Below are 12,128 nucleotides of genomic sequence, written 5' to 3'. Positions count from 1 at the left end.
CATGTTCAGGCAAACTAAGCTTCATAAGTGAAGGAGAAATAAGATCATTTTCAGATCATCTAAAGCTAAGGGAATTTATTACCTCCAGACCTGCCTTAAAAGAGATCCTAAAGAGAGTGTTAAATGCAGAAAGGAGTGACCATTACTGCCTACTATAAAAACATACTTAAGTGCATAAACCAGTGACACAGTAAAGCAAGCATACAAACAAGCCTGCATAGTAACCAGCTAACAACATGATGACAAGATCAAATCTGCACATATCAATACTAACCTTGAATGTAAATGGGGTAAATGCCCCAATTAAAAGGTACATAGTGGCAAGTTGGAAAAAGAAGAATTACCCAATGGTATGCCTCTCTCATATGCAATGACCCATCTGACATGCAATGACACTTCTAGACTCAAAGTAAAGGGATGGAGAAAAATCTACCATGCAAACAAGAAACAGAAAAAAGCCAGGGTTGCTATACCATTTTCAGACAAAACAGACTTTAAACCAAAAGAGATTTTTGAAAGACAAAGAAGGGCATTACATAGTGGTAAAGGGCTCCATGCAGTTGAAGACCTAACTAGCTGAAATATATACATACCCAATACAGGAGCACCCAGATTTATAAAGCAAGTTCTTAGAGACCTACAAAGAAAATTAGATCACCACACAATAAGATTAGGAGACTTCAATACTCTACTGAAAGTATTAGACAGATCATCGAGGCAGAAAACTAACAATGATATTCAGGACCTGAACTCAACACTTGACCAAATAGACCTAGTAGACATCTGCAGAACTCTTCACTTTCAAACAAAAGAATACATATTTTTTCTCAGGGGCACATAGCACATACTCTAAAATTGACCACACAATTGAGCATAAAACAATCCTCAGCAAATTGAAAAGAACAACAAAAACAAACAAACAAACAACAACAACAAAAAAAAAACAGAAATCATACCAACCACACTCTTTGAGCAACCACAGTGCAATAATAATAGAAATCTTTACTAAAAAAAATCACCTGAAACCATACAATTACATGGAAATTAAACAGTCTGCTCCTGAATGATTTGGGGTAAATAATGAAATTAAGGTATACATAAAGAAATTCTTTGAAATGAATGAGAACAAAGATGCAACATATCAGAGCCTCCCACACACAGCTAAAGCAGTGTTAAGAGGGAAGTTTATTGCACTGAACACCCACATCAAGAAGTTAGATAGATCTCAAGTTAACAACCTAACATCAGACACAGAGGAATTAGAGAAGTAAGAAAAAAACAACTCCAAAGCTAGCAGAATGCAGAAATAACCAAAATCAGATTTGAACTAAAGGAAATTGAGATGTAAAAACCATACAGAAGATCAACAAATCTATGAATGTGTTATTTGAAAGAATAAATAATGATTGATACAGCACTGGCTTGACTAATACAGAAAAAAAGAGATAAGATCCAAATAAACATAATCCAAAATGACAAAGAGGACTTAGAAGAAATGATTTAATTCCTGGAAGGATACACCTCCCACGATTGAGTCAGGAAGAAATTGAATTCCTGAACAGACCAATAATGTGTTCCAAAATTAAATCATTAATAAAATACCTGCTAATCAGAGAAAGCCCTGGGCCAGATAGATTTTCTGTCAAATTCTATGAGATATATAAAGAAGAGCAGTTACCATTCCTACTAACGCTATTCCAAAAAATTTATAAGGAGGGACTCCTTCCTAAGTCATTCTATAAGGCCAACATCCTCCTGGTATGAAAACCTGGTAAAGACACAACAACAACGACAAAAATAAAACTTCAGGCCAATATCTTGGATGAACATTGATGCAAAAAATCTTTAACAAAATACTAGCCAGCTAAATTTAGCAGCACATCTAAAAGCCACAATCAACTAAGCTTCATAATGCAAGATTGGTTCAACATATTCAAATCAATAAATGTGATTTATCACATAAAAAGAACTAAAAAACCACATGATCATATCAATATATGCAGAAAAGGCTTTAGATAAAAATTAAACATCTCTTTGTGTTTAAACTCTAAACAAACTAGGCATTGAAGGAATATATTTTACAACCATAACAGCCCTCTATGACAAATGCATAGACAACATTGCACCCAATGGACAAAAGCTGGATGCATTCCCCTTGAAAACTAAAACAAGACAAATCTTCTGTCTATTACTGAAAGTCCTGGGCAGAGCAATCAGGCAATAGAGGGAAATAAATGGCATCCAGATAGCATGAGAGAAAGCCAAACTACCCCTGTTTGCATATGATTCAGTTCTATATCTAGAAAATCCCATTATCTCAGCCCCAAAGCTCCTTCAGCTGATGTACAACTTCGGCAAAGTTTCAGGAACAAAACCACAAGCATTCCTATAAACCAACAGTGTCCAAGCAGACAGCCAAGTGGAGAACACAATCCCATTCACAATAGTTATAAAAATAATAAAATGCCTAAGAATACAGCTAACCAAGGAGGTGAAAGACCTCTACAAGGAGAATTACCAAACACTGCTCAAAAAAATCAGAGATGACACAAACAAACAAACAACACTCCATGTTCATAGACAGGAAAAATTAATATTGTTAAAATGGACATACTGCCCAAGGCAATTTATTGAATCTATAAATTCTGATGTTGTTCATCAGAAACTCCCAAAAATATTCTTCACAGAATTAGAAAACTATTTTAAAATTTATATGGAACCAAAAAGCCTGAATAGCCAAGGCAATCCTGAGCAAAAAGAACAAAGCTGAAGGCATCACATTACCCAACTTCAAATTATACTACAAGTCTACAGTAGCCAAAACTACATGATACTAGTACAACATGAGACAGATAGACCAAAGGAATAGAATAGAGATCCCAGAAATAATGCTACATACCTATAAACATCTGATCTTCAACAAAGTGGACAAAAATACAGTGAGAAAAAAACTTTATATTCAATAAATGATGCTGGGATAACAGGAAAGTTACATGTGGAAGATTGTAACTGGACCCATTCTTTAAATCATTCAAAAAGGTAAACTCAATATGGATTAAAGAGTTAAATGTAAAACTATGTAAAAACCCTGAAACCTAGGAAATACTATTTTGGACGTAGGATCTTGCAAAGATTTCATGATGAGGATTCCAAAAGCTATTAATAGCAACAAAAAAAAAATTGGCATATGGGATCTAATTAAACAAAAGAAATTATCAACAGAGTAAACAGACATCCTACAGAATGGGAGAAAACATTTGCCAACTATGCATCTGACATAGTTTGGTCTGATACACAGAATCTACAAAAATCTTAAACAAATTAGCAAGCAAAACCTGAACAACTGCATTAAAATGTATGCAAAGGACATAAATAGACATGTTTCAAAAGAAAGCCTACACACAGCCAAGAAGCATATAAAAATGCTCAAAATCATTAATCATCAGATATATGAAAATTAAAACCACAGTGAGATGCCATCTCACACCAGTCAGAATGGCTGTTATTAAAAAGCCAAAAAATAACAGATGCTAGCAAGGTGGCAGAGAAAAGGTTATGTTTATACACTACTAGCAGGAATGCAAATTAGTTCAGCCACTGTGGAAAGCAGTTTGAAGATTTATCAAATAACTTAAAACAGAACTGCTATTTGACCCAGCACTTCCATTATGGGTCATATGCCAAAAGGAATATAAATCATTCTACCATAAAGATGCATGCATATGTATGTCCACTGCAGTGCTATTCACACAGCAAAGACATGGAATCAACCTAAATGCCCATCAACAGTAGACTAAATAAAGTAAATGTGGAAGTAAATGTGGTCATATACACAATGGAATACTACATGGCCATAAAAACAATAAAATCATGTTGCTTGCAGCAACATGTATAGAGCTGGAGGCCATTATCCTAAGCAAACTAACACAGGAACAGAAAACCAATAAATGGTAAAATACTGCATGTTATCACTTGTAAGTGAGAGCTGAACTTTGAATACATATGGACACAAAGAAGAAAAAAAGAGACATTGTGAACTACTTGAGGATGAAGGGTGAAAAGAGAGAAAAGAATGAAAAAGTATCTATCAGATGCTATGCTTATCAACTGGAGGACAAAATAATCTATACACCAAATCACTGTGACATATAATTTACTTATGTAACAAATCTGCACACGTACTCTTACCTATATAACAAACCTGCATATGTACCTTCACATGAACCTGAAATAAAAGTTTATTTTTTTAAAAAAAAGAAAAAAAATCATGAAAAACTTCCCATAAGTGGTGAGAAAAAGGAACATCTAGATCCATGAAGTACAAAAAAATCTCTAAATAGATTAAATATAAAGACATTAACTGAAACACATTATAGTCAAATTCCCAAAAGTCAGAGACAAAAAATAATTTTGGAAGCAGTGAAAGAAAAATAACATGTCATGTGCAAGGGAATGTCTATAAGATTATCAGCTGATTTTTCAGAAGTTACCTTTCAGGGCAGGAGAGAGTGGGATATTCAATGAACTAAACGAAATCATTCAATGTACTCAATGAAAAAACAAAACAAAACAAAACCCTGCAAACAAAGAATACCATATCTGGCAATCCTATCCTTCAGACATTGAAAAGAGAGGAACTTTACCAGACAAACAAAAGCTGAGAGAGTTCATTAACACTAGACCTTCTTTATGAAGAAGGCTAAAATAATTTTTTCAGTACAAATGATAAAAATACTAGCTGATGTCATAAAAACACATGATAGTACAAAGCATAGATAGACTATGTTAAGTACACAGTAAAATTTAGAATACTCTTAACATTGTAATCAGTGGTTGGCAAAATCACTTAAATCTTTATCATACAGGATAAAAGATAAAATTATTAAAAATAAAAATAACTACAATAATTGCTAAGGATTATGCAGTAAAGAAACATGTAAATTGTGACATCAATAACAAGAATGTGTGAACAAGAGCAAAAGTGTAAAATATTTTTATGTGATCAAAATTATCTGTTTAAAATAGTTTATTATAAATATGTTTTTTTGTAAGCTTTATGGTAACCACAAGGCAACAACCTGTAATAGATAAATAACAGATAAAAAGCAAGCAACCTAAGTATACCGCAAGAGATAATTACCTAGTCAAAAAGAAGAGAGCAAAAGAGGAAGAAAGGAACAAAGTCAGGTAGCATGATACCTCCAGCTTTGCTCTTTCTGCTTATGATTTTCTTGGCTATGTGGGCTCTCTTTTGGTTCCATATGAAGTTTAAGGTGTTTTCTTTTTCAGTTCTGTAAAGAAAGTCATAGGTATCTTGATGGGGATAAATTATTGAACTATAAATTACTTTGGGCAGTATGGCCATTTTTACAATATTGATTCTTCCTAACCATGAGCATGGAATGTTTTTTTCATCTATTTGTGTCCTCTCTTATTTCCTTGAGCAGTGGTTCATAGTTCTACTTGAAGGGGTCCTTTACATCCTTTGTTAGTTGTATTCCTAGGTGTTTTATTCTCTTTGAAGCAATTTGAATGGGAGTTCACTCTTGATTTGGCTCTCTGTTTCTCTGTTATTGATGTATAAGAATTCTTGTGATTTTTGCACATTGATTTTATATCCTGAGATTTTGCTGAAGTTGCTTATCAGTTTAAGGAGATTTTGGGCTCAGATGATGGGGTCTTCTAAATACACAATCACGTCATCTGCAAATAGAGACAATTTGACTTCCTCCTTTCCTAATTGAATACACTTTATTTCTTTTTCTTGCCTGATTGCTCTGGCTAGAACATTCAATAATGTATTGAATAGGAGTGGTGACAGAGGGCACCCTTGTCTAGTGCCAGATTTCAAAGGGAATGCTTCCAGTTTTTTCCCATTCAGAATGATGTTGGCTGTGGGTTTATCATAAATAGCTTTTATTATTTTGAGATATATTCCATTGATACCTAGTTTATTGAGAGTTTTTAGCATAATGGACTGTTGCATTTTGTCGAAGGCCCTCTCTGCATCTATTGAGATAATCATGTGGCTTTTGTCTTTTATTCTGTTTATATGGTGGATTACGTTTATAGACTTGAGTATGTTGAACCAGTCTTGCACCCCTGGGTTGAAGTCTACTTGACTGTGATGGATAAGCTTTTCGATGTGCTGTTGCAATTGGTTTGCAGTATTTTATTGAAGAATTTTTCATCTACGTTCATCATGGATATTGGCCTGAAGTTTACTTTTCTTGTTGAATCTGCCAGGTTTTGGTATCAGGATGATGTTGTTCTCATAAAATAATTTGGGAAGGATTCCCTATTTTTGTATTGTTTGGAATAGTTTCAGGAGGAGTGGTATCAGCTGGTAGAATTCAGCTGTGAACCCATCAGGACCTGGGCTTTTTTTAGTTGGTAGGCTATTAAAAATTTCTACCTCAACTTCAGACCTTGTTATTGGTCTATTCAGGTTTTCAACTTCTTCCTGGTTTAGGCTTGGGTGGGCTTAAGCGTCCAGAAATTTATCCATTTCTTTCAGGTTTACTGGTTTATGTGCATAGAGTTGTTTGTAGTAATCTCTGATGGTAGTTTGTATTTCTGTGGAATCGGTGGTGATATCTCCTTTATCATTTTTATTGCATCTATTTGATTATTCTGTCTTTTCTTTTTTATTATTCTGGCTAGCAGTCTGTCTATTTTGTTGATCTTTTCAAAAAACAAGCTCCTCGATAAAGAATTTGTCTTTGGGTGATGTCGCAAGACTAGATGTTCTTCCTTGGATAAAATAATAAAATGGATTAGAAAATTCCACACCAGTTGTACTTGTGCAAGCTCTTATTTTTAAAATATTTAATTGGCAAATACAGACTGTATATATATATATATATATACATATATCTGTATATTTGATATATATATCACAATTTAATTAGCATATCTATTACCACTGATGCTATAAGACATTGATGAAATAAATTTTAAAAGACCCACATAAATTGAAAGTATTCCATGTTCGTGTATTGGAAAAATTAATATTGTTAAATGTCCATATTCCTCAAAATGATCTACAGAATTGATGCAATGCATATCAAAATTCCAATGGCATTTTTCACATAAATAGAAAAAAATTCTAAAATTGATATGAAACCACTAAATACCTTGAATAGTCAAAGCAATTTCAAGAAAGAACAAAGCTTAAGGCATTGCTTCCTGGTTTCAAACTATATTGCAAAACTGTAGAAATCGAAACCTATGGTACTGGTATAAAAACCAGTTCATCTTAGTCTGTGTTCTCCCTTTAATGATGGGTGAGTTAACACAGTTGTGGAAATCATATCCTGTTCTTACAGTTGGAAAGCCCATTTGTGAAAGATAGGACATTTGTAATTGCAAACAAGAAAGATCCCTATATAATTTGGATTAAAAATGTAATGATGTTAATTTGAATACATAAACACCAAGAATTTAGGAGTCAGTAGTCTTTGGAAACAGTTCAATCAGAGCTCAAGTGCCATTTCTCTAGGATTTTCTTTTCTGTGCTCTCTTTCCTTTGTATGTCTTTTTTTTTTTTCTCTCTCTCTATACAGATTTCCTTTTATAACTCAAGATACTTGCTATCAGCAACTGGTGTTACCAATTCTTTATCAGTTCTAGAAGGGAAAACATAGGCTACTTTCTAAATGTATTTTTTAAAAATCCTAAATGTCTCTCTTTTTGGACAAAACAGAAAATCGTCATGGCCAGGGCCAAGGGCTAGTTACTAAAGCCTAAATTATTGCACATCATTGAATCACTAATACAGGAAAGAGGATATATTACACTTGTTGAATTTTGCAAGTTATAAACAGCCCAGGATTTGGGGTGTGATCATTATCAAATGCCCTGTCAGGAGGATATAGGGGTTGGATTTTCACAGAGGAACACACCTGGCTACTATTTAAAGAAAGCGTAAATGAAGCAATGAAGCCAGATATGTACCCAGGGAATATCACTCTGCATACATTCAGGCGGAGAACTGGAATTGGGTAAGACTTGACATCATAATCTGTTAAGATTAAGAAACAGGAAAAATTGTACAAGCCTTCTTTGTTACTTAGTATTCCCCAAACATCACATTATGCCATAAGATAATCAAATTATACAAATGTACAAAAAGAGAAGACATCCCAAATTTGGCAGTCTTTAAATTAGAAACCAACCACTTTCTTATTGTCAGTTTACTGTTGACACCTGACAGCTAAGAAGTATCACTCTTTCAATTTTTCTTATGTCTTTTGTTGTTCCTTTTCAGTTATTTTTTTTGACAATTTACATTGTGCAGGTTCTATCATAGTTTTCTTTTGCTTAAATGGTAGTATAAAAAAAGCCATGGTCATTTCAAGATTCTCTCTGAAAGTAACCAGCCTCATTTATACCGAAAGTTTAGGTAACATGATTTTTAAGCCAAAGGCTGGTGATATTTCATATTTTAGACAAGCTGATGGGTCATCTGATGAAGGTAAAATCAAAGTCCTGCCCTCTCCTCAGAAAAAAAAAAAGAATTAGGTTAATGTAAAAAAATTTGTAAATGTTGCTTATTAAATATTTTGTAAACTCTTCTTTCTAAAATCAGGTTCCGAGTGAACATTACTGCTCTCTCAAGGATCTGTTCAACATTATGATAATTAATTTACCTATAACTCCAGTAAGACCACTTGACAACCATATTCTAGGTCTATAAACCAAGTGACTGCTTAGTAATTCCTTAACAATTTAGGGACTCTATAACCAGTTCTTTCCTGACAGACATTTTCTCAGAAACAAGTGCTTACATTTTCTATCTCTCTCTCTCAATCTCTCAGGAAACATCATTGCAAACAATCATTATAAAATGGAAATTAAAGATATAGGCGTCTAACAAACAGGGTATATTTAATAAATTGTGATACATTTATTGAACTGAATGTGATTGAACTATTAAAAATGACACTGTAGACATTTTTTATATTTGTTAAATTACAAAAAGCAGATATAGGGGAAAGAAGAGGTGGAGACAATAAATGATCTCCTTTTACGTTCTCTTACACAATTTCCTGCTGGAATGGGTTTGCCAGGGTAGATGAGGAAGATATTTTATTAACAGCACCTGATGTGGGGAGGAGCAGAAATCAGAGCCAAGCAAGTGAGCAGAGCAACCCCAGGACACTGAGAAGGGGCACAGGTGAGTGGGCTCAGAGAGACTTCTGGCATGGTGAGATGCTCTTCCAGGCAGCAGGTGGGACATAAGGTATCCTCCCATAGTCAGAACAGACTTTCCTTCAGGTAAAGGTGGAGTTTTCTGTTCTCTGGGTGCTCCCAGGTGCCCAGTTCCCACGTCCCTTAGAGGCAGAGGGAGAAACAAGAGATCTTCCAGGAAAGACTGCAAGAGGTTACATGGGAGTAAGGTGGATCTTTGAGGAGAGATTCACGGAAGAAGAAAGCAGTAGATAAGAGTAGACTGAGGATTCCTCCTCTGGACAGCCCATCTTATCTCTTGATTTTACTCTTTGTCCCAAACTAATGAAAATGACCAGTACTTGCCAATGTAGAATATGATGGTCACAGAGCAGGATGATAAAAATAATCATTCCAATTAAATCCAGCTCCAGTTATTCTCTGAAACTCTGACTTTAGTAAAAAAATTCTACCTGTAAGCTTGCATCTCATTATTTGTATTTAGAAATCTAATATGGTAGGTGTTCACCACAAACCCTCAACCAACTCTGTAACATATAAATATCTATATATAAATGGGAAAATATCATGCTAAGATAAAAAATTCTTTAAAAGTTAACTCCCTGATTGGTAGATGATTAATGTTTTTCCTAAAAACCAATTTTTTTGTATGAAATGCCATGGTCCAATGAGGCTTCTTTTGCACCAGCAACAAGTATGACCAATGACCAAGACCACTTTATTGACCTTCAGTATCCTTTTCAAAGTACACACGATTCTGTTTCTTCATTCATTGTGCTTGAAATGTAACTAGAGATTTAGCCCACTTATAATTGCATTAAAATATTTACACTGCTATTTGGAGATGCATATATAAAATGTTCTTATATAAACTTTGGCTGAAAAAAATGTTGCACCAAGGAACATAAACATTGTGTGGAGTTGAGGTATTTAGACACCAAGAGATATTCTCTCAAGAAAATGTTAGTCAGTTATGCTGCCTGTAGAATGTGCATGTAATGTCTTAGGTGCTACTTGGAATTTATCATAGGGATGAGAAAGTTTTCCAGTTGTATAATGCTTTTGGTGCATTCCTTCTTCAATTCCATCATTTTAAAGATTTTCAAAAGCTTATCATCTCTTTGCTACCAATTTCCCACAGACCTTTCTTCAGATAGTTAAATCCACAGAAATCATCTTTTTCTAAAAGTCATAATCTACCCTAAGTGTAAAGAGCCCTCTTGTTTTATGGAGAGAGTAAATAATGTTCAGAGAAGAGTTGAGAGACAATTATCTATGTGTCTCTCATGTTTCTTCATTTCTTGCAAGCAGAGGCATTTACTGCCATTTTTTTTAGACTATCTTTCAAGAATGTTCGTGTAGTGAAAAATCTTTAAAAATAGAGACAGCATCTTCCTCCAGAGCAAAGAGTAGGTTTGCTTATAGTTTTGAAAGTTTCCATTCATAATGAAAACAGACATACTTACTCCCAGGTATAATAAAGTAGTCCCCCTCTGAAGTAAAGGGTAGGCTTGCCTGTTGCCCATTATAAGTGATTCAGGTTTCCTAAGCTCTTATAATGTAATTGCAGGGGATATTTCTCCCCTGTAACATAACCCACTCAATGTGAAGGCATCACATCTGTCTGCCCATCAATGTCACTTCTATGAAACTTGGAGTAAGGGAACCTAGAGTGAGTATGTTTCTGCTTGTGCTACTTATGGTACCATGAGTAATACAAAGTCCTTTGTCTTTTGCCAGTATCAATCAAACTGTGGAAGTCTACCTTACCTTGCAAGTAGGGTAAAATCTCAGAGCCTTTATAATTCTTGACATGAAATTAAATTATTTTTATTTGTAGCACATTGGAAGAAAAGAACATTAACTGAAAAGTATTGAGATGCATCTCTTTATTTCTACTGCTGTTTCCATTTCATTTTCCTTCTAGAAAAAGAAAAATGCAGATATTTTGTGGGTTTTTTTTTTTGTTGTTGTTCTTGTTTGTTGTTTGTTTGTTTTAACCTACATCTGTAAGCCGTGTTATCCTGGCCTGTTCTTCTGGTCACCCACCCCTCCATGCTTAGCCATGTCTGACAATGGCTCTCCTTTCCTTTTCCTTCATAGCGTCTGAAAGTGCTATGAACTTCACCCTAACACTGTATCTAGTACTGCATAGTACCAAGGATAGTCCCATTGTTCTTCCCTAAGAAACAGCTCAGCTTTCTAAGAATGTCTTCCCAAAGGAAACCTGAATGTTAAACAAATCTCTTTCCAAACTACTTCCAAATATCAAATACTGTGGAGTTCACAAGGGTCACAGATTAGGGAATCTTGTAAGAAAAAAAGTGTGGAAGAAAATAAACCAGAGCACTATTAAAATTTGGGACTATACAGTCTATGTTTTTATTATCCCATCCTCAACAGTACTTGGGAAAATACATTTTAGGATTTTCCTTTTTTTTAAAGAGTTTATATATCTAAAACCATCTTCATAACAACGTTTAAAATGCTGTCCATTAAACAGTTGGAATCTTTGAACATTTTGAGTATAAGGTACCACAGAATACAGTTATAGTTTGTTTAACAATGGGGATATGTTCTCAAAAATGCAGCCTTAGGTGATTTCATTTTCATGCAAACATCAAAGACTGTACTAACACAAACCTACATGATATAGCCTACTGAACACTGGAGGAAAATCGAGCAAAGCATCAGTAGCTTAAGACTTTATTTGAAAATGTTCTTGGCCTAAGAAGAGTCTCAAGGGCCACTCTGACTTGGAGCAGGAGGGTGAAATTGAAATGTTTTATGGGGCTTTAGCAAGGGTACTTCAGCCACTATCAATAATAGAGGGACTGTTCTTGAGGATTGGCAGCCATAAATTGAGTAATTTGAATTTATTCAAAAGATGTGAAGATAAATTGTTAGGGACTGAAGTGTTTTTTTTTTTTTTTTTT

This window comes from Cebus imitator, unplaced genomic scaffold (assembly GCF_001604975.1).
Source record: "Cebus imitator isolate Cc_AM_T3 unplaced genomic scaffold, Cebus_imitator-1.0 Scaffold100, whole genome shotgun sequence".
In the NCBI taxonomy this organism is placed as follows: Eukaryota; Metazoa; Chordata; class Mammalia; order Primates; family Cebidae; genus Cebus; species Cebus imitator.
Note: the sequence above shows the minus strand (reverse complement) of the source record.